This window comes from Camelus ferus, chromosome 3, assembly GCF_009834535.1.
Source record: "Camelus ferus isolate YT-003-E chromosome 3, BCGSAC_Cfer_1.0, whole genome shotgun sequence".
NCBI lineage: Eukaryota > Metazoa > Chordata > Mammalia > Artiodactyla > Camelidae > Camelus > Camelus ferus.
In genome coordinates this window covers 18,401,909-18,427,892 of record NC_045698.1, presented here as the reverse complement: position 1 = coordinate 18,427,892, position 25,984 = coordinate 18,401,909, and the positions used below count along the sequence as shown (strand labels likewise).

General features: G+C 34.0%; 1 non-coding gene across 1 annotated transcript; it reads left to right on the top strand.

Moving 5' to 3' along the window:
* The first annotated feature begins 21,721 nt into the window (after nucleotides 1–21,721).
* Nucleotides 21,722–21,793, top strand: TRNAA-UGC. The gene has a single exon. It is a non-coding gene; the product is annotated as a tRNA-Ala (tRNA).
* Nucleotides 21,794–25,984: the final 4,191 nt, after the last annotated feature.

The following is a 25,984-nucleotide window of genomic DNA, read 5'->3' as shown; positions in this document are numbered from 1 at the left end:
ACAATAAATATTTGTGGAATGAATGGAGAGGTCAAGTTATTTTACCTTGTGAGTTTGTTTGTTTGCCTATTCATTTGGTTTGGTTTGGATTTATTTTCTATTTCAAAATCATTTTTACTACATTAACACACTTTAAAGAATTTTGAATTAAATGACTTATCAAAATTATCCTTCTAGCCACCTTCCCTCAGAAAGAGACTGAACTGTAATAAGCGCTTGGGGGATGCATTCTAGATTCTCACATTTTATTTTAATATTCAACTTTTGTGGAATCTTAGGGCAAAATTAAATAATTATTATTAGTATAATTTAAGTAAAATAGAGCTAACTCAAGTAACAGTAAATTTTAAGAATAAGAACATTTTTGGTTGAATATCCTATTTTTTTCAAGTTTCCGAATTTTCTAGAATGTTATAGCAAATTAATTTTCAATTAATTAACTCCACTTAGAGACTAAAGAAGATACATCCAAAAAATTAAAATGTACTATATAAATAGTACATTATATTTTTATAAAGTTGTGAAATCCCCTGATGAAATTGTCCAGATTCCATTACTAAGAGATCTTTATATGTATTTCCTACAGAGCAACATAGACAGATCTCAGCAACATCTTTTCTATGTATTGACACATAACATATGTAAAATATATAAATTTAATTTTCCATTCTGTTTTTGATAAAAACCATCCTCCTAGACTTTGCATTATGTGGAATTGGAATTTTGTGTCATGTTCCTCTGTTCCCATGGTACCTTCATCAGGCCGTTGGATGCATTATTGCCTTCTGCAGGGAATCAAATAGGAAGGTTATAAATAGGAAGTTCAGCTAAAGGTGGATGACAAGGAGGAGAACATTGCCATGGACATTCAGAGGAACAGGGAGGAGCAGGGGGGCTGAGGGAGAGCAAGGCAGTGAGAGAAAGGGGGGGGGGCTCCAAAGCCTCAGAATGTTTTTCCAATTTAACATCCTTTGAGATGATTGTGAGTTAGTTTCTCTTAGAGAAACAATAGTGGATTCATTATTACATTTTTGGAGGCCTCAACATGTCAATTAAAATATGCTTCCATTCTTGTCTTACATCCTTTTCCTAATTGACTGCACAGATAAACTAATTTAGAAACTTCAAAGAAGCCCCAGATCAGCCAATTTAATTGTAAATCAACCCTGTTGCGGGCCTAAGACCCATAGTTCTTATACATAAAAGCAGCAGAATTTCCAGAAAGAGTCTGCTATGCGGTCTTGCCCTTAGAGAGTAAGCTTCTCATAATTCAAGACCCACCAGAACAAAATGGGAAATAAAGTCCCAAGGACAAATGTCAGCAACCCAAACAAACCAGGAACTGAAATCTCAGAGGACTCATAAAATGGGAAATGAAATCCCACAGTGTACTTAAATAAAACTGGAAGCAAAAGCCTAGAGGACAGAAGCCAGCAAAAGATGACACCCAAATAAACTAGAATGTCTACCAATGTGGGAGATTTGTGTGCAGGAGGACTCACCACCACCATGTGCAACCATGGCAGAGACAATAGCACCCAATGGGCTCTTGTAGGTACGTTAGTCAAGAAGGGCTGGGGAAGGGACAGGTTAGAAGTTTAGAGTATTCCAGGAAAGAGAAATAGTCAGGGGCTTATAAAGACAAAACGCCACAAGGCTGTTAAAAGCTGCCTGTCGAGAATTGTGATTGTGACACAAGTCAGGAAATATTTGTTCTTAAGAGGTCACACATTATTTAAGGGTTAGGGTCCAATAAGTTTCTTGAGTTTTTGGCAGAACTTCTAGATGACTTCATTAGGACAACAAGTTGTGAAAAGAGCAGATTTCACCCAGGCTGAGATGCATATAAGCCACACTTCCTTAATGGCCTCCTGGCTCCATTTTAAAGAGCTCCCTTAGCAACGCAGACTTCATTTTGATCTTCCTTTTAAAAGAAAGGAGAAAAACTATTTATTTACAGAAGACATAGAAAACCTGATAAAATTGACAAAACTTCACTAGAACTAATACATGAGTTTAGTAAGGTTGCAGAAAATAAGATCAATATATACAGATCAATTCATATTTCTATATATTAGAAAGAAATTAGAAATTACATTTTAAAAATAATACTCCACAATAACATTAAAATACATGAAACAAAATTCTTAGGGATATATCTGACAAAAATGTGAAAGGCTTTTTCTCAAAGTCTCTCACTATAAACCACAAAATACTGTTAAAGGAGCTTTAAATGGAAATGTGTACTATGTTAATGGGACAGAGCACTCAGAAAGGTGAACTAACACTACCTGATCTTAAGATATTATAAAGCAGAACCATTTAAGACTGTGATACTGGAGTAAACATACCCTAATTGGTCAATAAATGAAATACAGATTTCAGAAAAGAAGAATATATAAAGAATTGATTTTTGACTAATACACAAAGCCAATTCCATGGAGAATGGATAGAATATATTTTAATTAATCAGAATTACAACTTTCAAATGTCTAATAAAATTAACTTTGCTTTATACTTAGCCTAACATCATATTCAAAATTTAACTCAAATGTGTCATAGACCTAAAAGTGAAACCAAAAACTGTAATACTTCTAGAAGATATCCTTGGAGAAAACTTCTGCATTTTTTTGTTAAGCAATGATTTCTTAGATGAGACAGCAAAAACATGACCCCACCCCCAAAAAAATAATTTGATTATTGGACCTCTCAAAATTAAAAATAAAATGAAACCAAAGCCACAGACTTGAGGAAAACATTTGCAAATCATGTATGATAAAAGATTTGTATCTACACTATATAAAAAAATTCTCAAAACTCAACAATGAGAAAATAACTAAATGAAAAATAGACAATGTATATTTTTAGACATAATTAACAAAGAAATATATAGATGACAAGTGAATCCATGAAAAGTTGCTCCACATCATTAGTCATTAAGGACATAAAAATGAAAACTAAATCGAAATCCCCTCCACGGTTGTTAGAATGGTTAAAACTAAAAAGACTGACAATTCTAATGTTGATGAGGATGTATAAGAATTAAAACTCATATAATTCTGGTGGGGGTGGGAATGCAAATGGCACAATCACTTTGGAAAGCATTTTGTTACGTTCTGAAAAAAGGAGTAAGCATGCACATGCCATATAACATAGCCGTATCCACTCCTATGTGGAAAATTCAAGGAAAATGAAAGCATATGTGAACAAAGACTTGTAGACAACTGTTCATAGCAGCTAGCTCTACTTATAACAGCACACAACTGGAAATAAACCAAATGTTCATCAACAAGTGAATGAGTAAAGGGAATATGCTACACAACGGAGCACTGCTCAGTCATACAAATGAATGAAATAGGGTATAGAAACATGGATGAATCTCAAAATAATTATTCTGAGTTACAGAAGCCAAACAGAAGGAATACATTCTGTATAATTCCTTGGATCTAAATTATAGGGAATACAAACTAATGTCTAATGACAGAAAGCAGATCAGTGCTGGGGAGAAGGGCAGACCAGGGAACAGAGAGGAGGAAGAGAGCGAAAACAAAGGTGTGTCAGGAAGCTTTTGGGAGCTAATGGATATGTTTATTATTTTTATTTTGGTAATGGTTTCATAAGTATGTACATATGTCAAAACATTTCACCTCAAATTTTGAAGAAATACCATGTGTACTATTCTAAATTAAGATACATTTTTATATGAGGAATGAAGGTAAAAACATGTTAATTACAAATTTCCTTTGGATATAAAATATTGTTATTAGTAAACCAAAATATTTTTCTCATTTGTGAAGAGTTCTCAAAAAACTCGATATTGAAGATGCAAAGGCTAAAGAAAATATTTAATTACACACAAAGAATAAACAAACCACACACTAAATTCACCCCAAAACAGTGGTAGAACACTAAGTGAAACACAATTTCTGAATTTAAAAAGGTATATATTGTGCATTGTCCTCTATTACCACAAAAATTTACATTAAATTGGAATATCTTTCAAGTTCAGTCAAAAATAATGTTTTCAAGATACTGGGATTTTTGTGTTCTATAAATAATGATATTAATGGTATATAATAACTCAAAGGGCCAGCACATTAAACTAAAATATCCACTAAAACACTGAAAATTGATCAGAAGAATAAGCATTGTGTGTAATTAAAATGATCTTATAGTAGAATGTATTTTGTTTTATTTTACATACAAATGAAATTAAACTGAGGGAATTGGTACATGAAAGCATTACTAAATATCTGATAAAAGTCTTAAGGTGTTAAGAGAATGATCATGCAGATTTAGTTGTTATCCAGTTTTACTTGAAATATATGCCTTTCTTTTCCATGATAAATGCATATTGAGTTAAAGACATCTATATGTCATAAAAACAAAACATTACAATGTTGACTTTATCATTTTATTTCATAATCCAGAAGGCAGTATAGTAACTGGCACATATTCTAATTGATACTCAAGTAAAAGTAGATATTATTACTCTGCAAACACCTAAACCTGCACATATAATCCAGTTAGGATTCAGGAACCAGAAAGTCCTTGGTTCCTGAGCATTATATTATTTTTAGAGAGAGGAAAAGCATTTTCAGATGTAGCACAAGAAACAGGTCAGTGGAGTTTCTGACTTATTTTGGCAAGTGGTCAGAAGTGAAGTATGCAAAAGGAAATCACCAGAACTCAAGATTTCAATAATCTGTTTCAAAAAATGAAATCTTGAAATGATAGGCAGTAGCACAAAGCTGAAAATCAAAGGTATAATAATTATGACAATATTTTAATAGAAGGAATATCACGAATGAAGGGCATTGTTCACATTTACTATGCTGAACATACTGTGGTAAACTCCCAAACTCCCAACATCCCAAGTAAGTGAAACTTTACTTCCTCTGTTTAGTTTATGAGATTCTAACTCTGAGTTATTGAGAATAGAAGTCTCTTTATAAATGTTTAGATAACTATAAAGGGTACTTGGTGAAATTTTCAACCTCCATGAAGCCATATCTCCAGGCACATTCTGAAACCACCTAATTAGGAGCCCAGGAAATAGTATGAGTTTGGCTTTGGGAAAACAAAGGCATACAACTTTCTAATTTATCTTCAGGATAATGCTAGCACCAACTTGTTCAATTCTATTCCAAAGATTCCATGGGACTAAACAAATTGGCTGTTCTAGTTACATATTCAAAATTTTTTAAATGCTATTTTAGGAAGTGCATTTATAGACATGGGAAACCACTAAATTAAAGGAAATAAAACCAGTATTTTAAAATACCTGAAGCTATTTTGTTTGGTGTTGTTTTACTGTTTGTTTCTTCTTTATCATTCCAGAGTGTACTTTCAATCTATTGTGAATACAGCACTCTGGCAGCATAGTAATATTATGTTCTATTAAAAATGGTTACTTTTCAAACAAATAAAAAAAGAAAAAAATTTACTTTGGAGTTTTACCCTTATAACTACCTAGACCGTATGTCACATTTAACTTAATCCACCTTGCTGCTGGATGTACAGAGCAGGTCATACTTCAGAGAAGGGAGGGGTTTGGTTTCAACAGATGGTTTTGTGTCCTCCCTGATTCAAGGGCAACCATGGCAACAAGCAAAGAGGGGGTGTTGCTTAGCAACTGGAAACATTAATGAAGAGATTTCCAACCTGTATATAGAAAAAATAAAAATGCTTTGGAAGAACTTTAAGACTTGGCATAAATGTATACCAAAATTCATTTCTGAAACATGCTGAGTATATAATCACAAATCTGGAAAGCATAATGCTTTATAAATGAAAAATATCAAATAAGTGGCTTATTGGATATTTTCTCAAAAAGTAACTTTTTGGATCAATAACAGCATTTATGCAAAAATATAGCAAAAAAAATTAAAACTGCAAATCTTGTCTTGAAATGATTCAGTTTAAAAATTAGGTTGATTACAAAACCTGTGATTATCTTATGCTGTAATACAACTTGAGATCTCAGGTAGGATCAGCAATTTATCTAGTTGAGGTGCCAGGCTGTACATGTTTGCTAATGTACATGATGCAGTTGCCCAAAACATTTTAGTGGGTTCTCTCTCAAGCTAGAATAGGCACTGTGGTTACAAACTGTCTGTATCTGTGTTGGCTAAAAATATATTTTCCCCTAGAAAATATCTTTCTTATTAGCATATTCCTTTGTATTATGTCTTAAAGTTAGTCTTGAAAAATGACTCAGGGAATATAGTGTTTTGGAGTTCAGGAGTGAAAATAGTGCCAAACTGGGACTCAGAGGTAGGTATGTAACTATTTTATTAACTTTTTGTTTTATGTGCTTTTGTATTTAAATATAAACTTTTAATTGTTTATATCAATTGACCTAATTGATAGGTCATGTCATGTTTGATACAAGGAGGTTTTATATATATGAACATATATATATATAAGAAAATGTATTTTGTTATTTAATATATATGTTTTTTCAAGTGTCTACCAATGTATTAGCACTGGTTTTATAATGATTATCATGTCATCAACTTAATAGCTTAAAATTTATTCTTCAATGATTTACAGATACTTATAAAAGCACCAACATTTTGCTAGGCTCTCTGGCAATTGTTAAATGTATTGTAACGGAAAAACACCCTTCTGTGTCTGGCCTCTACTCTACTACAACACTCAACACGTGTGTTCTCTGGTCAACAAAGTTGTGGAAGTCTTTTTTGTACCGAGCAATCCTGCACCACCAGCTGGTTGTCCTACAGTTTAACTCAGTTCTGATACTAGCTACCTGAGATAGTGTAAGATCCCATGGGTTAAGGCCTCAATCTTACAAGGCTGCCCCCCAACTTCAGATGCCAATAGCAAGCCCAGGTTGTTATCTGTGCTTCTGACCAAAAAGTTCTAAGTCAGGGGTTCCCACAACCCCCTCCTTTGCTTAGAGCAGCTCACAGAACTCAGGAAAACATTTTGCTTACTAGATTACCGGTTTGTTACGAAAGGATGTAACTCAACAGTCACGTGGACTAGATGCACATAGGGCGCAGCATGTGGGAAGGGATGCTGAGCTTCCATGCCCTCTCTGGTCCTACAGCTCTCCCCCTGCCTCCAGCTGGAGGCTTCAGTAGGTAGGAGCAATTAAATCCATAGGCCTTTGGTAGTTTAATCAACTTGTAGCCTCTCTCCCTCGCCTGAAGGTTTGAGGTATGGGACTGAAAGCTCCAACCCTCTAACAACAGACTGGTGTCCCTGGCAACCAGGATTCAGCCTTAGGGGCCTGCCAGAAGTCAGTGTATTAACATAAACTGAAAGGGGCTTGTTCAAGTTAACAAAAGACACCTTTATCACTACTCTCAGGAAATTCTAAGTGCTTTAGGGGCTTGGTGCCAGGAATAGGATGAAGAGCAGATATACATTTCTTATTATAAATCACAACATCACACATATATTGCTAATCCTCACAACATGTCTGCAAATTCTTGATGTCTCCAATTTAAGATGAGGTGATGGAGACTGAGAAAGGTTAACCAACGTGGACATGAGTATATCATACTGCTTGTAAACACGGTCTCTAAACCTGAATTACATGAGTTCAAAACTCAGCTCTGCAGTGTTGTGCAAGTTATTAAGTCTTTCTGCTCCTCACCTTCTTCATTTTAAAATATTCCCCAGAGTACTTACTACCCTTAAATTAATCAAGCAAGGAGGTCATTAGCTCATTAGACAGGGATGGCTCTAATGCCTTTGGCAGCTGTCACGAGAAAACCAAAATCTAAACCTGGAAATGCCTCAAGGTTACAAAATTGAAACAAACAAAACATAAATACAAAACAGAAACAGACTCATAGACATGGAATACAAACTTGTGGTTGCCAAGGGGGCGGGGGGTGGGAAGGGACAGACTGGGATTTTAAAATGCAGAATAGATAAACAAGATTATACTGTATAGCGCAGGGAAAAATATACAAGATCTTGTGGTAGCTCATAGTGAAAAAAATGTGACAATGAATATATACATGTTCATGTATGACTGAAAAATTGTGCTCTACACTAGAATTTGACACAACATTGTAAAATAACTATTACTCAATAAAAAAATGTAAAAATAGAAAAAAAAATTGAAACCTAAGGACAACCAATCACAAACAGCCAACTAGGCTTTAAGTCATGGACAGCAATAATATCCTTCCTCTACTTCTGCCTTTTCTCTGTAGAACTTTCTCTTCCGCTACTGCTGGTGGAGTGCTCCTAACCACTACTGGTTTGGTGCTGCCTCACCATAGCTGATAGATGTTCAAACAAACTCTTTAAGATTTAGTATGCCTCAGTTTATCTTTTAACACCATATAAGGCTTTTAGGAACTAATACGCATAAAGTACAAATAAATGGATTGTGACAATTAAATGAATTAATATATATGAAGCTCTCCATGCTGGTGTATGCATTGATATATTTCTTTTGTTGCTTTTCTAATGTTGGTATTATTTGTATCATTACTGTGTATCTTATGATATAATAGAGGTCTCTTCCATGATTTAGATGCAGTTGTGATTAGCACTAAATATTACTGATTTAATAAAAGTAATTAAATGTATGTTATATCCATTTACCAATGGAATAGGAAACATTTAGCATTAAAACGATTTTAAAGAGTCTTTTTTTTCTTATGTATAAAAATGATTCATCCAAAGTAAAAAAAGGTCTGTATTTTTCTTCTTCACTCATTTTATGTATTGTGTGATGTTTCAGACATTACACTGTACATTTTAACCATATTATCCTGTCTTCTACATCCCTCAAAATATGTTAGATAGAAATTATGAATTCTTCATAAGTTGCCCTGTTTGTACATTGTAAGAAAGTGGCAGAAGCTGGATTCACATCTGTATCAGTTTTCTATTGTTGCATAACCAGTTCCCACAAACTTAAAGGACTAAAACATAACATCTTTCATGTCTTACAGTGAAGTCAAGATTGGATCAAGTGGACTGAGTTCTCTTAGGGTCTTGCAGGCTGAAATCAAAGTATTGGCAGGGCCAGGCACTTCCCTAGAGGCTTAGAGAAGAATATGTTTCCAACAGTATAGGAGAGTTCCCATTTCCAAGGTCCTTAAGGTCATTAGACAAATCCAGTTGTTTGTGGTCATACATCTGAGGTACCCATTTTTTTTGGCCAGCTGTCAGCTGGAGGCCATTCTTCACTCCTAGGGACTGCCTGTCTTCCTCCCCACGTGGCCCTCTCCACCTTCAAAGTCAGCAACGGGGTATCCTTCTCACACTTACTATCTGTCTGATTTCTCTTCTGCCACCAGCCAGACAAAATGGTCTCTCCTTTTAAAGGGCTTTATGATTAGGTTTGGCCCACCCAAACAATCTAACTTTTTTAAGGTTAATTTGTTGCTGGAGAGTAGGTTCTTATCTTGTCGCAGAAAGAATTCAGAGATGAGACACAAGGAAAAGAAAGCAAAGCAAACATTTATTATTAGGTGATAGTATGCTCTCAGTGGGGGAACGGGCAGGATCAGATGAGTAGCTGCCCTGAGTTTCTTTGGCAAGCTGATTATATGGGGTGTAAAAATGAATAGGTGGAATATTCATTGGGGGAGAGGGGTTTTGAGTCGTATTCCCGATTTTCATCCCAGCTTCACCTTCCTGAGGGGAGGAGGGATTTGGGGGTCATTATTTAGTGTTGATCAGAAGTGTCAAGGCATCAGTGCATGATAGGTACTTCTTATCTGCAAAGCTAATTTTATTGTAATGGGGGCATAAGGAGCAAAAGATTACATCCAGATGCAGGAGAGTCCCACCTTTTCCCATCTTTCTTTGTGTGCCTCCAGTACAGTTGTCACCCCAAAATGTGTGATTTCTTTTTCATCTGGAGGTTCCTGCCTTTCTTTGTGTGCCCAAGGACCCCCATTGTTCACAAGATGCATCCTGCCATTTGGCCCATGTACGTCTTTCTCTGCTCAAATCTAGCTATCTGCCTGCTCTAACAAATTAAATCTGAAAAATTACTTTTGCTATTTAATGTAACATAATCATGGAGTAATATCTAGTCATATTTACAAATTCTACTCACACTTAAAGGGGAGATTATACAACGGAAGGGTCATTTGGAGTTATTCTTAGAATTCTGCCTTAGAATCCCCAGCACCCAAGTCTATGACACCAGAGAACATTTTTTAAAAAATACTATGTGATGATGTGGGACCATATCCAAGTTGTTCTTAATATCTGAAAAAATATTCAGGTGAACAGGCACTAGAATATTCAATTTAGTTGCTTATACAACTACATTAAAATAGAATTACTCCTGTCTCCATAGGTTCATTTTGTTTTAAGTATCACTCTCTTTCTTCAAGAATGCTATCATGATATCCAAATTGGTTGGCTTTTTTTTTTTTTTTTGCTGCATATTTAAGATTAAGATGTATCATTCGAAACTGTAGGAGTAATCTCACAGAATTCTCTTTTTTCTGAGTTGTACACAATTTATTCTATTGTAAAAATCAATATATAATTATGTACTGTGTTGGACATAAACAATAAACTCACTGTGTTGTCTTAATTTCATCTGTGCTAAAAGATGATTCTGTTATTAAGGGAAAATTAGTTTGTCATCATTTCTCTCTTCTTTCAAGTAATTATCATAACTCTTATTATGATCTCTTTCAAACAGTTATCAGACTCAACATCTGATAAAACAACACTGAAACATAAACCCTGGAATTAGTAACACTTTTTGTAGTTGTGTGGAAAGTTTGTCATTGATCTCTTAGAATAAAAGGTGTATGAGGACGTGTCAGTCTTAGTTATGTGTCACCAGTACATAATAGAACAGTGCCTGTCGTACATCAATTGTCAAAAAAAAAAAAAAAAAGGTTTGAAACAAGATTATACTGTATAGCAACAGGGAAATATACACAAGATCTTATGGTAGCTCACAGAGAAAAAAATGTGACAATGAATATATATATGCTCATGTATGACTGAAAAATTGGGCTCTACACTGGAATTTGACACAACATTGTAAAATGATTATAAATCAATAAAAAATGTTAAAAAAAGTTTTAAGTAAAAATTTAAATAAAGTTGAATTATCTAAATTAATAAATTAATTCAAATGATCATCAAAAGTTCTGGATGCAGGTTTACATAATTTTTCAGAATAAACTATCAGCATGCTAGTTTTAAATATTATCGTCAGGATGATTTTTCCAACTGAAATCTGCAACATAATTACCATAGCACTATTGTTTATTTCTTCATCTCAGTTTGACAACAATTTGCTGTATATTTGATGAACTATTACTGTAAATAAAATCTAATTCCTTTAGGTTTTACTGTCAATGAAATATTGTCCATGTTATGCTAATGTATCTGTGAGATAATCAGAGATAAATACAAGTCATGTTTATTAAGAGTCAATATGTAGGTTTTTTTGTATTTCTCTTGTTTTAATTATTAATCCTATATTTTTACTGCTGTTTTTAAAAAAAAATTCCACTAGAATGGCATGGAATGAACAAGATACACCTTAAAACAACTAAATCAAAAACTCTACAGATGAGGACTAGGGTTTCATAGTTTCTGTGTCTTCTCTTGTGATTCTAATACACAGAGTTGACAACTCATTACCAATACTCTCAACCATGATATTTAAGTACCCTTTAAAATATAGAAGAAAAATGTCAAAGAAGTGAGCTTTAGGTTCCTCAAGGTAGCACAGAATATAAATCTCTGTACTAGAATTTGATTTAGTTCTTTTTTTTTAGAGTTTTCCTACTCTTTTTTTATTGAAGTACAGTGAGTTACAATGTGTCAATTTCTAGTGTACAGCATAATGTCCCAGTCATACATATATATACATATATTTGTTTTCATATTCTTTTTCATTAAAGGTTATTACAAGATATCAAATATAGTTCCCTTTGTTATACAGAAGAAATTTATTTTTTATCTATTTTTATATATAGTAGTTAATATTTTCAAATCTTGAACTCCCAAATTTATCTCTTTCCACTTCCTTTCCCCTGGTACCCATAAGATTGTTTACTATGTCTGTAAGTCTTTTTCTGTGTTGTACATGAGTTCAGTGTTGTCTTCTTTTCTCTTTTTTTATATTACACATATGAATGATATCATATTGTAATTTTCTTTCTCTTTCTGGCTTACTTCACTTAGAATGATCTCCAGGTACATCCATGTTTTTTCAAATGGCATTATTTTATTCTTTTTTATGGCTGAGTAGTATTCCATTGTATAAATATACCACAACTTCTTTATCCTGTCATCTGTTGTTGGACATTTAGGTTGCTTTCATGTCTTGGCTATTGTATATAGTGCTAATATGAACATGTATCTTTTTGAATTAAAGTTCCCTCCGGATATATGTCCAGGAGTGGGATTGCTGGATAAGCTTTTGCACAGCAAAGGTAAACATAAGCAAAACAAAATGACAGCCTATGGAATGGGAGAAAATATATACAAAAGGTGAGACTGACAAAGGTTTAATTTCCAGAATACATAAACAGCTCATACAACTTAATAACAGAAAAACAAACAACCCAATCCAAAAATGGGCAGAAGACCTAAACAAGCAATTCTCCAGTGAGGACATACAAATGGCCAATAGGCACATGAAAAAAATGCTCGAAATTGCTAATTATCAGAGAAATGCAAATCAAAACTACAATGAGGTATCATCTCATACCAGTCAGAATGGCTATCATTCAAAAGTTCACAAATGATAAATAACGGAGAGGGTGTAGAGAAATGGGAACCCTCCTACACTGTTAGTGAGAATGTAAATTGGCATAGCCACTATGGAGAACAGTATGGAGATTCCTCAAAAAACTAAAAATAGAGTTACCCTGTGATTTAGTTCTTTTTGATTCCTGGGAGGGAAACACACAATCCAGAACTGATGCAGGGGAAACTCCTTTCCATTTTCTAAAAAATACATGAACTCAATGAATAATTAACATTCATCTAAGGAAGTTCTAATTCTAGATACAAACAAATGAAAAATGTAATACCTGCAAAAAAGAGATTTAAAAGGAAACTGTAAAACTCATATACTTACATGTAGACAAATTTGAGATGGAACGGAGTCATGTAGAAGAATATGAGACTGTGCAAAATGTAAGTTTGTCATAAACAGAAAGAAGACAGAAATCTGGGAAGTTAAAATAATGAATATTGAGATGACCAAAACAGCAACAAATCATTAAGCTAGAGAGGACACAGTAGACAGAACCATATGTTAGACTGTATCACAGTGAAGCCCAAAAGAAATAAAGAAGAGGAATATGAAAAAAACTTTAGAGTAATAGTGTCAACACAAAACTTCTAATGACTTCTAATCAGAGTTCTAAAAGAAAGAAGAGTGAGTGAGGAAGACAAGGAATCCATAACGATATAAAGGCCTCAAGTTTTAAATAATAAAAGTGATGAGTCTTCAGAATTAAAGAGTCTGTTATGTACCCTTGTAAATGACAACAGCAACAACAACGTGCATTACGTACAAATTCCAGCAACAAAAATCATGTATTATAATGAAAATTCAATATATTAAGAATAAACAGAAAATTCAATGAGTAAATAGAGACAGAGTGAGTTACATACAACAAATAAGAATCAGTTTTTCTTGTTACTTAACAAATAATGAATCTTACAATGTCAGGCACCCATGCATAGGACACGTAACTGATCAGAAGAGCAGAGATGGTTGCTCCCTGCCAATCTTTTATTATAAGGGAAAGAAATGGAGTATAAATCACAGAGATAGTAAGTATATCAAAGTGTTACGGAAAGTGATTAGTCCTCTGGGGACAGGGACTGGGGAAGGTAGACTGGATTATAAGTGTCAGGGGAAAGGCAGAGTTCAGGGTACTCTTCTTGGAGAAAGTGACATTGAGTGAAGACATAAAGGAAGTGAGGGAGATATCTTTGCAGCTGTCTAGGTGAAGATTATCCCTAGCCAAAGAAATAGGCAGTGCAAAGGCTTACAATAGGAGTTTACCAGGCATAGTTGAAGAACGAAAGTCCAGTATATTTAGAGCAAATAATGCCGGATAAGATTTCCAAAATAATCATGCTTTTTTAAAGTCCTTTTTTAGGTGACTATAAATATTTGTACTTTCATTCTTAGTGAAATGGGGAGTTTAGTGAGGATTCTAAATAGAGGCATAAACATTATCCGACTTAGCTTTAAGAAGAACCACTCGATATTTTCTTCAAACAGATTCTGGGAATTGGGCAAGAATGAAAACAGAAAGAAGAGCTGGAAGACAACTGTAGCTGTATCTCTGAGAGATTATGGTGATAGGGAAGGTAGTAGGAGACATGGTGAGAAGTGGCTGAATTCTAGGTTTTAAGAAATGAATTGGATGTGTAAGAACGGATTCGAGGATAGTTCTAACCGGGAAAAAAAATAGAGTTGCCATCAAATGTGATAAGAAAGGCTGTAGTTGGATAAGATTTGGTGCAGAAAATCAAAGTTCCATCTTGAACATGTTAAATTAGAAATGTAAGAGGATAATTCAGGTAAGAAGTTGGATATATGTGTTTGAGTTTGGGAGAGAGGTTTGTGCTAAAGATATAAGATTAGAAGTTGTTTTTGTATAAAAAAGATGTTCAAGATGTGAGAGCATATCAGTCCAACAATCAGCTGTGGACTGAGTGTAGATAGATAAGAAAAAAATATCACAAAGTCATAGGATTCTCCAAACATAAAGGTATCTGGAAGAATATGAATAACCAATAAAGCAGACTTTGAGGAAACAGTCAGTGAAGTGGGAGAAAAATACATATGATCTATTACCCTAGTGATTAAATTTTATTAAAGACTGTGTGGTAACTCTGACAACTATTGCTATTATGTTAGGTGAACTGAGAACTAAGAACTGATTCTTGGAGATAGCAACATAGAAGTAATTTTGATGACCTTGATAAAGCAGGTTAGATTGCTTGGTGAAAGAAAAAATATTTAAAAAGATAAAAGGAGATGGGAAATTGGAGACATTGTATATACAAATCTTTCTCAACTTACTACAATGGGGTTATGTCTCAATTATCTCATTGTAAATTGAAAATATAGTCAGTCAAAAATTCAGTTATTTTTAATGAAATATAGTTGGCTTACAATATTATATTAGTTTCAGGTGTACAACCTAATGATTCAATATTTTTATAGATTATACTCCATTTAAGGATACTACAAAATAATAGCTATATTTCCCTGTGCTGTACAATATACCTTTGTTGCTTATTTATTTCATACATAGTAGTTTGTGTCTCTTAATCCCCTGCTGCTATTTTGCCCTGCCCCTCCTTCTCTCTCCCCATTGGTAATCCATATCTGTGAGTCTGTTTCTGTTTTGGTATATACATTGGTTTGTTTTATTTTTTAGATTCCACATTAAGTGATAACATACAGTATTTTTTCTTTCATTGTCTGACTTATTTTATTAAGCATAATAACTTCTAGGTTCATCCATGTTGCAAATGGCAGAATTTTATTCCTTTTTATGGCTAGGTAATATTCCATTGTATATTTTATAGTCCACATCTTCTTTATCCATACATCTGTTTATGGACATTTAGATTGCTTCCATATTTTGGCTATTGTAAATAATGCTGCCATGAACATTGAGGTGCATGTATCCTTTCAAATTAGTGTTTTTGTTTTCTTCAGATATACACCCAGGAATGGAATTGCTAGATCACATGGTAGTTCTATTTTAAGTTTTCCAAGGAGAATCCATACTGTTTTCCACAGTAGAAAAGTACCTGGGGACTGTGGTACTAGAGTTGGCAAAGAGTTGGAAACAAGGGCTCCTTTTGGTGACCAAGGCAAAGAGGGAAGAAAGGAAGATCAGGTATGGTGTAGTCAGAGCAGATGGTGTGTGACTGCCAGGGAGAAAGGAGAGTGAGATATCTGTAGCTCATGCTTGACCTAATCCCATTCAGAGGACTTGAACACCTACAAATGAAGGCAAAAAATCTACGTGAGGTGTGGTTTTGCCCTGACTAAAGTGGTTATTTTTGACAACCATCAGGGGAGAACAGATTTACCAGGAGTGGGCAGAAGCCTTGTCAGTAGTGTTTGCTATGGGCTGAGCTCACACAACCTGGAGGTAGAAGACCTGAGAAGGATTGGACTTGGTCCCAGCAAGGGAAGGACCAACAACAGACTGCCAGAACCTTCCTTTGGATTTGTAATGCTTAATGAAAATTGAAAGAATTATTATTGACTACTGTGATTTCTGAGGGTGGGACTAGGGTTATAGCTCCACCCTGGCTAAACACTTTTACTTCAGAATCCATGGGTCTTTCTACTCTCATCAGCATTTGGCTAGCTTCATTTCTTTGTGTGCATGGTTGGTGTTAATACATTTTTACTTACAGTGAATTTAAAATAAATATATTTTAATGTTTTAGAATAAGCAAAATCTGTGATGCAGTATCAATCTGCCATATTAACCCAAAATTGTACTATTTTTTTGTTTCACCATTCAGTCTCTCTTTCCCGTTTTTTCTCTCAAACATACATATATATTTGGAAATGATGGGAATTTTTATGTTGGTTAATATAATGTATAAACTATGGCTTTGCTGTTTAAACTTCTTTGTAATTTAATGTAAAGAACTGAGCTAAATTAAAAAAAATCATGTATGGTTTGATAGGATTAACAATTGACTCATCTTTCTTCAACTTTTGGTAACTTATCAGATATTATAGAGCATATAGTTGCTATTAGAGTGAGAATAAAAGTTGACATCAATTTATCCCACAAATTTTTAAAGTATAATATTCATACATGTCTTCCAGTGGTAGTTTCATTACAGCTGTAAAATTACTAGCCAGAAATTGAAGTGGAAAAATGATGACATCAAGAGGAAGGTATCACAGGGAGAGAATTAATGTCAAAATAATTACATGGTTCACGGTCAAGGCTGTACGGTTATTAGCAACTCTAGAGAATCTAATTAAGTAAGTCAAAAATTGTGCTTAAGCCAGTTAAGTCGGAGTGTTTCTATGGCTTCTGAACAAATAGGTAACACCTAAAAGCTGAGAATGTACTCATTAATCAAAGGAACTGAAAATTATATCACACTGATTAAAACCACATGTAGTAAAAATGCCTATTTAGTCTTCTTTTAAAATTAGATCTTAGGAAAAGCTGAACTGCTACTAACTTTAATTCACTCCTATAATCAGACAAGTTTTTCATTTTATTATTCTTTTGCTACTATTTTTGATAATTACCTAATTTTCTTCAACTCCTTAGGCCCTCTTTTTTTTTTAATCAATACTCATTACTAGTTTCTGAATTAGAAAAAAAATCACACTTCTTTAAAATGTAGACCCAATTTCTTGTACAAAGACTGAAAAAAAGAAAAATTGTGTGTACAGTGGGGTACCCCATTTTACAAAAGAACATGCAACATTTACTCACTACTGAAATAGAGGTTGCTATAGTTCAGTTTAAATAAATTTTCCATTAATTATTCCAAATATTTTATTTAGAGATGACAAATAAAACAATAGAAGTTTCTGTCTACACAGCTATGAAAGAATCATACGCTTTGGGGAAAAAAGAAGGCAGAATTGAAGGATGAAAAGACATCATGGATGTCGTAAACACATTGTCAGTGTCAGATTTAAAAACTTGCTACTATCCCAGGCTACTAATCTTGCTCCTTCACGGGGATGTCTCAATGATTGTGGTTTATTTTAGAAGGCACCACTGCAAAATTTTTAGGCAGATATTCCTTGGCTTTTCATGAAATAAATACAACATGATAAATAAACTTACCAAACATTTTCAAGTTCATATCACCTGATTTTAGTTCAATCCATAACCAAGAAAAACACTAATAATTATTATTCAGAAAAATACTTGTTTTCAAGAACACTTCAAATAATTTTTTAAAAAAGAAAAGTCAGTCAGATTTTAACTTTGTATTCAAATAAACACTGGAGATAATTTTGGAGTTATATTTTTATGTTGAACATTATAAACATACAGCATATTAGAAGTGGTGGAATGCATATCTCTTAAATGAATATTGTGTGGTATAGATTCCATGAGACAATGTACCTGAAGAGCAGAAATCAACACTCTGTAATGTCCTTATTCTTGGAGCAATGTTTTGTTGTAGATTTCTTTAAATATATATATGTGACTTGAATATATGCAAACTAGCTAATTTATTCTAAATTTTTAGTGGTAGTCTATATTTGATGATTTTCATTTTGCATAGAATTTGGTGGCAAGTATGTATTGCCTCTACTTAAAAATATTAGCATAGACGTATTGGGGCAAAAATTCAACATGCGTTTTAGTGGCTTTTAAATCTCTGAGACTCTACTGGCCCCTAGAGAATAGAAAATTGTAGTGGATGAGTTCTATCACCTGATACATCTTTCTTTTTAATCTTGGCTTTTAACATTATTAGATGTGTGACTTTGAACAAGTTACTTACATTCTCTTAAAATCTGTGTTTTACCTGTAAAGTAGGAGATAATAATGCCTAACTTATTGAGCCATTTTGAGACTCGGAGATAACTTACTTCAAACAAGTGACAATGTACAGAAGGGAATTTTTTACATTTCTAGGTCTTGAGATATTCAGAGCTTCCTTTGATGTTTTTATACCTGGGCAGCATACTAGAAGTACCTGGAGAACTTTCAAAATGTTGAAATGTTCATGCCATTTCCAAGACTAATTAAATTAGAATCTCTGTGAGAAGGACCCAAGCATTGGTATCCACCTAAAACTTCTCAAGTGATTATAAATTGCAAGTAGAACTGAAAATTGCTGATTTAATACAAGGCAAATGGGTATTGTTGCTTCTTTGCAATAGCCTGTAATGTTCCCTGGTTATAACTATTTAACAATTAAGCATTAACCACCCTTGATAGAGTCAAGAACAACAGAAAAAACTTCTATAGTTCACAATAGAGGAAAAGACATTCGGTGGGAAAAGGCAGAATAAATTTCAAAATGAGAGAAAATAAGATGAATCCATTGCTTTTAATTGAAAGGAAAATAATAGTCAAGAAGCAGTGTACTTTGATGGAAAGTTGAGGCATGACAGTATTAAGTACAATTCTTTCATATATTTATATAATTCTGATCAAAATAAAAAGGAAGTCTGGGAGTTAAATTTCCAAAGTTATATCTAATGATGAAAAAAACATGTAATTACATATGCAAAATGGGTAATTTTGCATGTAATCTGTAATTTGCTATTGTTTAATTTGAAAGCTAGCTAAATTACATCCTTTGTCTGTAAAGTTTTAGGTTGCTATATTTTTTACCATTTGAGTTGTTGTAAAGTTATTTACCTATAACTGTCCTGGGGAGTTAAGAACTGATCTTAATTCAATATATATCTATTATAGGTGGGTCGTATATAACCATGACAGTTTTAATAGCTTTTATGGAACAAAAATGGGCTTAATTAAAAATTTTTCATGTATAATTTTGTCCAAGAAATTATGGATTATTAAGCACTGGGAAAATTGTATGAATTTGTTTTAATACACAGACAAGTGAAAAATTTTTTAAAGGAGGATACTGTACACTTCCTCTTTTAAGTATTTCTTTGAAAAAATATATATGTACACATGCATAGACACACACTATATAGAATGCCTTTGTTTTATTTAGCAATTTGAAGAATGACCTGATTATTTCTTTATTTTAAAATGTGATAGACATATATTTTTGTAAATGAAATATTTGTTTATGTATAACATTTTCCTTAGAGTCAGTATTTATACTGCAATCTATTTTCACCTATTTTATTCTAATATCCAACCCTGGAGCACATTTGCTTTGTAATTTCTCTTCCAACATTCTAATAATACAAAAGGACTAATGCTTATTTCAGGGTGGACTTTCCAGTTCACAGGATCAGTCATTTATTAAATAGCACTCTTTGGACTTTAAAATAAAACACACTTCGTCAAATGTTTCACTTTCAGACATGAATTAGATTCTCCACACAAAGACTGCAGCCCATTAAATACCTCCAGTTTGAAGATTTATGTTCTAAAAATATATTTTTATATATATATGTACATATATATACACACACACATACAAAATACTGCCCTAATAAAATGTCTGCATCTTAACACCTGAAATTTATGATTACTGCCTTACAGTGTAAGAGAAATTTTAACAAATGTGATTATGATAAGGATTTCAAGATAGAAAGGTTATCCTGGATTATCCAGACTGGCCCAATATAATCACAAAAGCCTTTAAAAGATGGAATTGAGAGACAAAAGAAGAGTTAATGTCATAGTTAGGTGATGTGATGTGAGAAACACGACTGACCGTTGCTGAGACCCTAAGAAGCCAGAATAAAGAACTGCTCAACATGATTGCATTGTTAATTTTATTTTTAAATCAATCATCTGCCTGTATGTAGTAAAGACTTCTGAGAGAAAGCCGTGTTGTCCTCTAAGATCTAGGATTAAAGGAAACTGACAAGTCAACATTTAATGGGAGTTGAGGGACCAGTAATAGAGACATCCTGAAACTGGCATTTTATTAAGTTCTTTTGAATAAAAAGAAAAGGAGTTGGGTGGATTCCAGAGTGCTTTTAAGAAATAGTATGTCTAAAAGTCTAGATTCTTAGATCAACAAGTTCTGGCTGGTCTTTTGAGAATGGTGAATTAGTAAGAATGGTTTGCCCTTGAATAAATTAATCAGTTTCTGCATTTCTATCTGTAAGAAAAGAATGGTAACATCAATTTCATTAACTGTGAAGATAAAGAGATAATACAAAATAAGATGATTGTTCAGATACATAACACATGCCCCAAAATGTTTGATCCCTTTGCTCCTGTGTCCCCACTGTGCCTAGTACTATATTGAGTAGACAAAATAAAAATGATAAAGTTAAGTTTAAAAAATGTAGTAAAGGTTGAGATTGCTATTCTAAAATATTAGATTAGATTGATAATCTAAAATATTCTAAGATTAAGCTTGAGATTTAATAAAATATCCTAAAAAATTTGAGCATGAATGATGGGAAGGATTTCAAATTGAATTCTACCTTTGATTTTAGGACACAAGCTGTTCATCTTACATTCACCTAATTACACGTTACTCCAAAAGTATATTTTTTTTCCAGAAATAAGGAGCATGAAAAATATCAGATCTACCAAATGGTCAAAGCCTCCTTCAATTTTAAGCTCTATTATACTCTATTTTTTATAATGGGACAAACCCCTGAGAACAGATATAACTAGAAATACAGAAACAAAACTCTGTACTTCAAATTAGTATTTGTGAAAAACAACATTTGAGAAATTCTATGGAAACCCTGTTTATTTTCCACTTAATAGTTGTATGTCTCTGAATAAATATTCAGTCCTATAATCCCCATAAATTTATAAAAATAATCATCACAGATCACTGCTAGAAGTTACCAGTTTTAAATATATATATTATCTTAAATAATTTATTTCAGAATTAAGAAAAATTTCAAGCAAAAATATCTAAACCTATGCAGTCACAATGAAAGTAATTTCATTTAATAATTCTGCTGTCCGTAATTTGTTCGTTTGTTTGCCTATTTCTATCTTAGGTTAAGCTTTCAATGTGCCCTGGATACTTTACAAGTTGTTATTGTATTTATAACAGAATAAGTTAAAAATTGGAATTAGAATCATAGAGAAAAGGTCCACAAATTAAAAGACTATGGCAGGGGGGTGGTATAGCTCAGTGGTTGAGTGTGTGCTTTGCATGCACGAAGTCCTGGGTTCAATCCCCAGTACCTCCATTAAAAAAAAAAAAATACTGTGTACTCCAATATCTTAAAGTATTTCATATATAGTCTATAATATATAATGTATGTACATTAACAAAATAAAATGAAACTTGCAGCTATAACTTAGACATGGATATGAATTATTTCCAAAACTACAAAATAGAAAAAAAAATGTAGCAATCAATTATTTAATTCAAACTATTAAATCTGCATTGGAGAATGGGGAAGAGGGCTTTCATTCCAACTCCCTTGCCAATTAAAAAAAATTAATTCATTCATTCAATACATATTTATTGGGGTCTTACTGTTACATACTTATATAAACTCTTGGCAAGTATCCTTGTACAAAATAGACAAAGACTTTTGTCCTTAGTCCTAAAATTTCATCAGGAGAAATTGGCCATAAAAAATAAGCATAATTAATAAGTAAATTGTATCATATTTTTTAAAGTGAAAATTGAGAAATAAAAAGTAAGGCAGTTAAGGAGTATATGATTTTGTTTTTATTGACTGATGCAGTAACATTTTTTAAAGGTGAAAGTATTTATCAACTTATCCCCAGAGGAATAAGTATTTTTTTGTTTGTGTGAGATGAAGTTTTATTATTTTGTTGTTGATTTATGTTAGTTAATGGAAATTTAATATAAAAGAAGGGCTCGCTAATGGCGTCTTTGAATATCCTTTATATATATGAGGAAACCTTTATGCTGTGAACTCTCTTATCTTGGCAAAGGCATCAAGACATATTCCCAGCTCCATTTGCAGCTTCCACATGAAACTTCTTTTCAAAAGGGAATGGAGGAGTGAAGAAACTCAGTCTAGAACTTCCCTTTTGTGCAGATGTGAGCAGTGAAATGGTGTCAGGTTTTGCCTTTAGCAGCAGCACGGGTTTCTGTTGGTTGCCAGGTTGCAGAATGGTATCTGTCTGGTGACAGTAGTTACTGCAGTTTAGTCAGCATACTTGTTTTGCGTTCCATGGTAGCAGAGATGACATTTTATCTCCAGCTGAATTCTTAGTTCTGATGAGGCACCTGGAAGAAAAGCTTGTACACAATCTTTCCGTTCCTCTGAATTAATCTGCAAGTCTCCTAATAATCATTAATGATTTCCTTTTCCACTTAAAGTAGATTGCATGCTTTGTGTTATTTAGTAAACAAGAACCTTGATTGATATAATACATTTTCAAGAGTGCGAGACTTCCTGATTCTCTTTCCCCTGTATCTGAAAGTGATTCTTTTTCCATTTCTCTCTCTTTAGGGTGCCCACTTGAGGATATAGTTGAGGGAATCTGAATTTATTGTATGTGTTCCAGCTGGGAGGTTTTCTCTTTTAAGTGTGCATGCTCCTTCCGAATTCAAGGCCCTGTTTCATCTGAAAGCATGTCTCTTGTCCATTTTGCACCTGTCCCTTAACATCACATGCCTCTCTGGAGGCCTTTCGTGTTCCCACTAGTGTTTTCCATCTTGTTCCCCTTCCAGTTTTATCAGTTGTACCCCAGTGACCTTCTGTACTCTCCAGGAAAGAAAGAGAAAATACACAGTTTACCACTCTGTATGTTTTTCACCAGATTCGAGATTAATTTCAGGATTGTCTGAGGTGCACGCTTCTGTCCGGGACAGAGCAGTTCTTAGCAGCCTAAGTGTGATGCTTCTGCTCTGTGCCATCTTCTGTCTTCTGATCAACTTTTAAATCATGTTACATAGGAATGAGCCCTATTTCTTCTGCAGTTGCTCATGGCAAACTGATTTTATGGTATTTTTATTTTTTTATTTCATCTTATTTAAAATGTCATTCAACAATATTTGCTGTGTGTCAAAGCTGTTTTCTCTCTAAGAACTGTATTAATATCAACTTATTTAAAATTTATACCAATGTGATGAGGTGGTACTGTTATTATCCCATTTTACAAATAAGCACATTGAGATGAAAGAATGTTAAGGTAACTTGTCAAAGCCTCACAGGCGGTAAACAGAAGAGCCATAATCAGAAGCAGAGTATGACCCATGGTCTCCATTGCTCTTAACGACATTGTCATTTCCCTCCTTCAGTACATTAGGAATCTGCAAAAAAAGAAACTCTGTAATAAAGCCTCTTTCTATTCTTATTGCAAAATTATCTTTATTTCATTGTCCCATATACCAATTTACCACTTAGGAAGTATAAAAATGAGACTCTATTCCTTTAAGTCTCCATTTTATTCTCTTCTCTGTCCCAAGTGTACCTTTTCCCAAGTACAATAATTATTCACTAAAGTCAGATAAAATCCTAGAGTTATTCAGTCAGCCCTTTATAACTGTAGATTCTACATCCATGGATTCAACAAGCTGTGGGTCAAAAATATTTGGAAAAATAATTTCAGAAAATTCCAAAAAGCAAAACTTGAATTTACCCCACAGGGGGATCTATTTACAGAGTGTTTTCATTGTATTAGGTAATATAATCTACAGGTGATTTAAAGTATGCAGGAGAATGTGCAGAGGTTATAGGTAAATACTATGCCATTTTATATGAGAGACTTGAGCATCTTTTGATTTTGGTATCCTTGGGGATCCTGGAACCGATCTCCCCCTTGGATACCAGGGACAGCTGTATGAGTCTCACTTGCTCTGAGTCCATGCCTTGTAATAAAGGCTTATCCCTAACTCTAATACGAATCCCGCATGGACTCACTGACATGAACTCTTAAGACAGACGCGTATTTATTGGGCTTTGTCCATAAACGCATAAATATTGACACTAACTCTTCCTGTAAGGGATTCTACAGTGTTGCTCTTCTCTTTGACTCAGATCAAACTACTACAAACTCCATCTTGGCAATTTGAATAGAAGATGGGATGTGGGAGAGAACTGAGACAAGCCACTTTTTAAAGTGTCTTCTAAATAAGAACGATATCCACTTGAAGCAGCCCTAGTCTGTAGGTAGGATTTAATCTTTTACAGAATTTCCACTGTTCTTTTTTAGCAAGTTCCTTACCCTGTCCAACTTTCAAATGTATTATTTCAGTGGTGAAGACTGATTTCCCATTGGCTCTTTACCACCTCAGTCTGCCACATTAAAAGGATAGCGTATTCAGTTTTGAGTATACAATTATATATATATGATTATTAGATATATTACAAAAATTTAAAATCATGATATATAATAATAATGTATATACTTCTAAATTTCTAATATAAAAAAATAGGGACTCTCTCTAAAAGAATTTAGTGAGCAATTATTGACTCTCCTGGGTCACGTTGCGTTTGCTAAATGGCGCTTGTCAGAGTGAGGCTCCTACCTCGTCACAGAGATGGGGACGTAGTGGTCTCTATCTTCCTTGATGATTACATTTTAGAGTGATGGCCTCTAGATCCTTGAAAAACAGTTGTCCTGGGTTGTAAAAATGGCTGGAGGCTGTGAAAAGATTTACTTTTCAAAGGGGCAGAGAAAGAATTTCCACTGGGGAGTTTTCAAAAGTATATGCTCTAAGAATAGGGAGGTCAGAGGCCTATGAGCAGGAGGAAACCTGTCTAAAATTCAGTCAAGCCTGGGGGAACGTGAAGGCCGTCTTGCCCAGTGCATGTGGAAGGCCAGCAAGGCACTTACCTCTACCCACACAGAAAGCCTAGGGACCTCCAGGTGAGGAATTAACACGTCAGGGAGAAAACTCAGGCACCCAAGCTTCATGTAAAACACGGCCTAGTGTTCCGTGCGCCATGGGTCTCATTGTGCTGTAACTCTTTCTCCCAGCTTCTCTTTCACGCCTTGTCCCCAGAGTCCTGGGATGAGGTATGAGAAGTCTGTGATGAGAAATAAATAAATAGATCATTAAGATACCTGTGAGATAATAACCACTTAGGGCAATTTCCAAATTGTTGCCATTGTTAACGGAGTGAAATAAAAGCCAGGAAGGAAAGGGTTTGCTCCAGTGATGATGGGGACAGAATGAGGATGCGGCTGCCTCAGGGAAGCAGAGGCCTGGGGTGTGAGGAAGACAAAGAACCCACTGGAATAGGAAGCCCAAAGTCAGTGACAGAGATCTCGGCAGCAAGCCAAGCAGAGTCTCTCAGGAGTAGAGAAGAAAAAAAAAAAGCTAATATGGAATTTGCTGAGATGTCAATGAATGGAAGCCACAAATCATCCCAGAGGTTTAGGTGGTGTATGTAGGAAATATTTAGCAATGGTCCCTAAAACCTTAGAATGATAGCCTGTGAAAGGGTTAC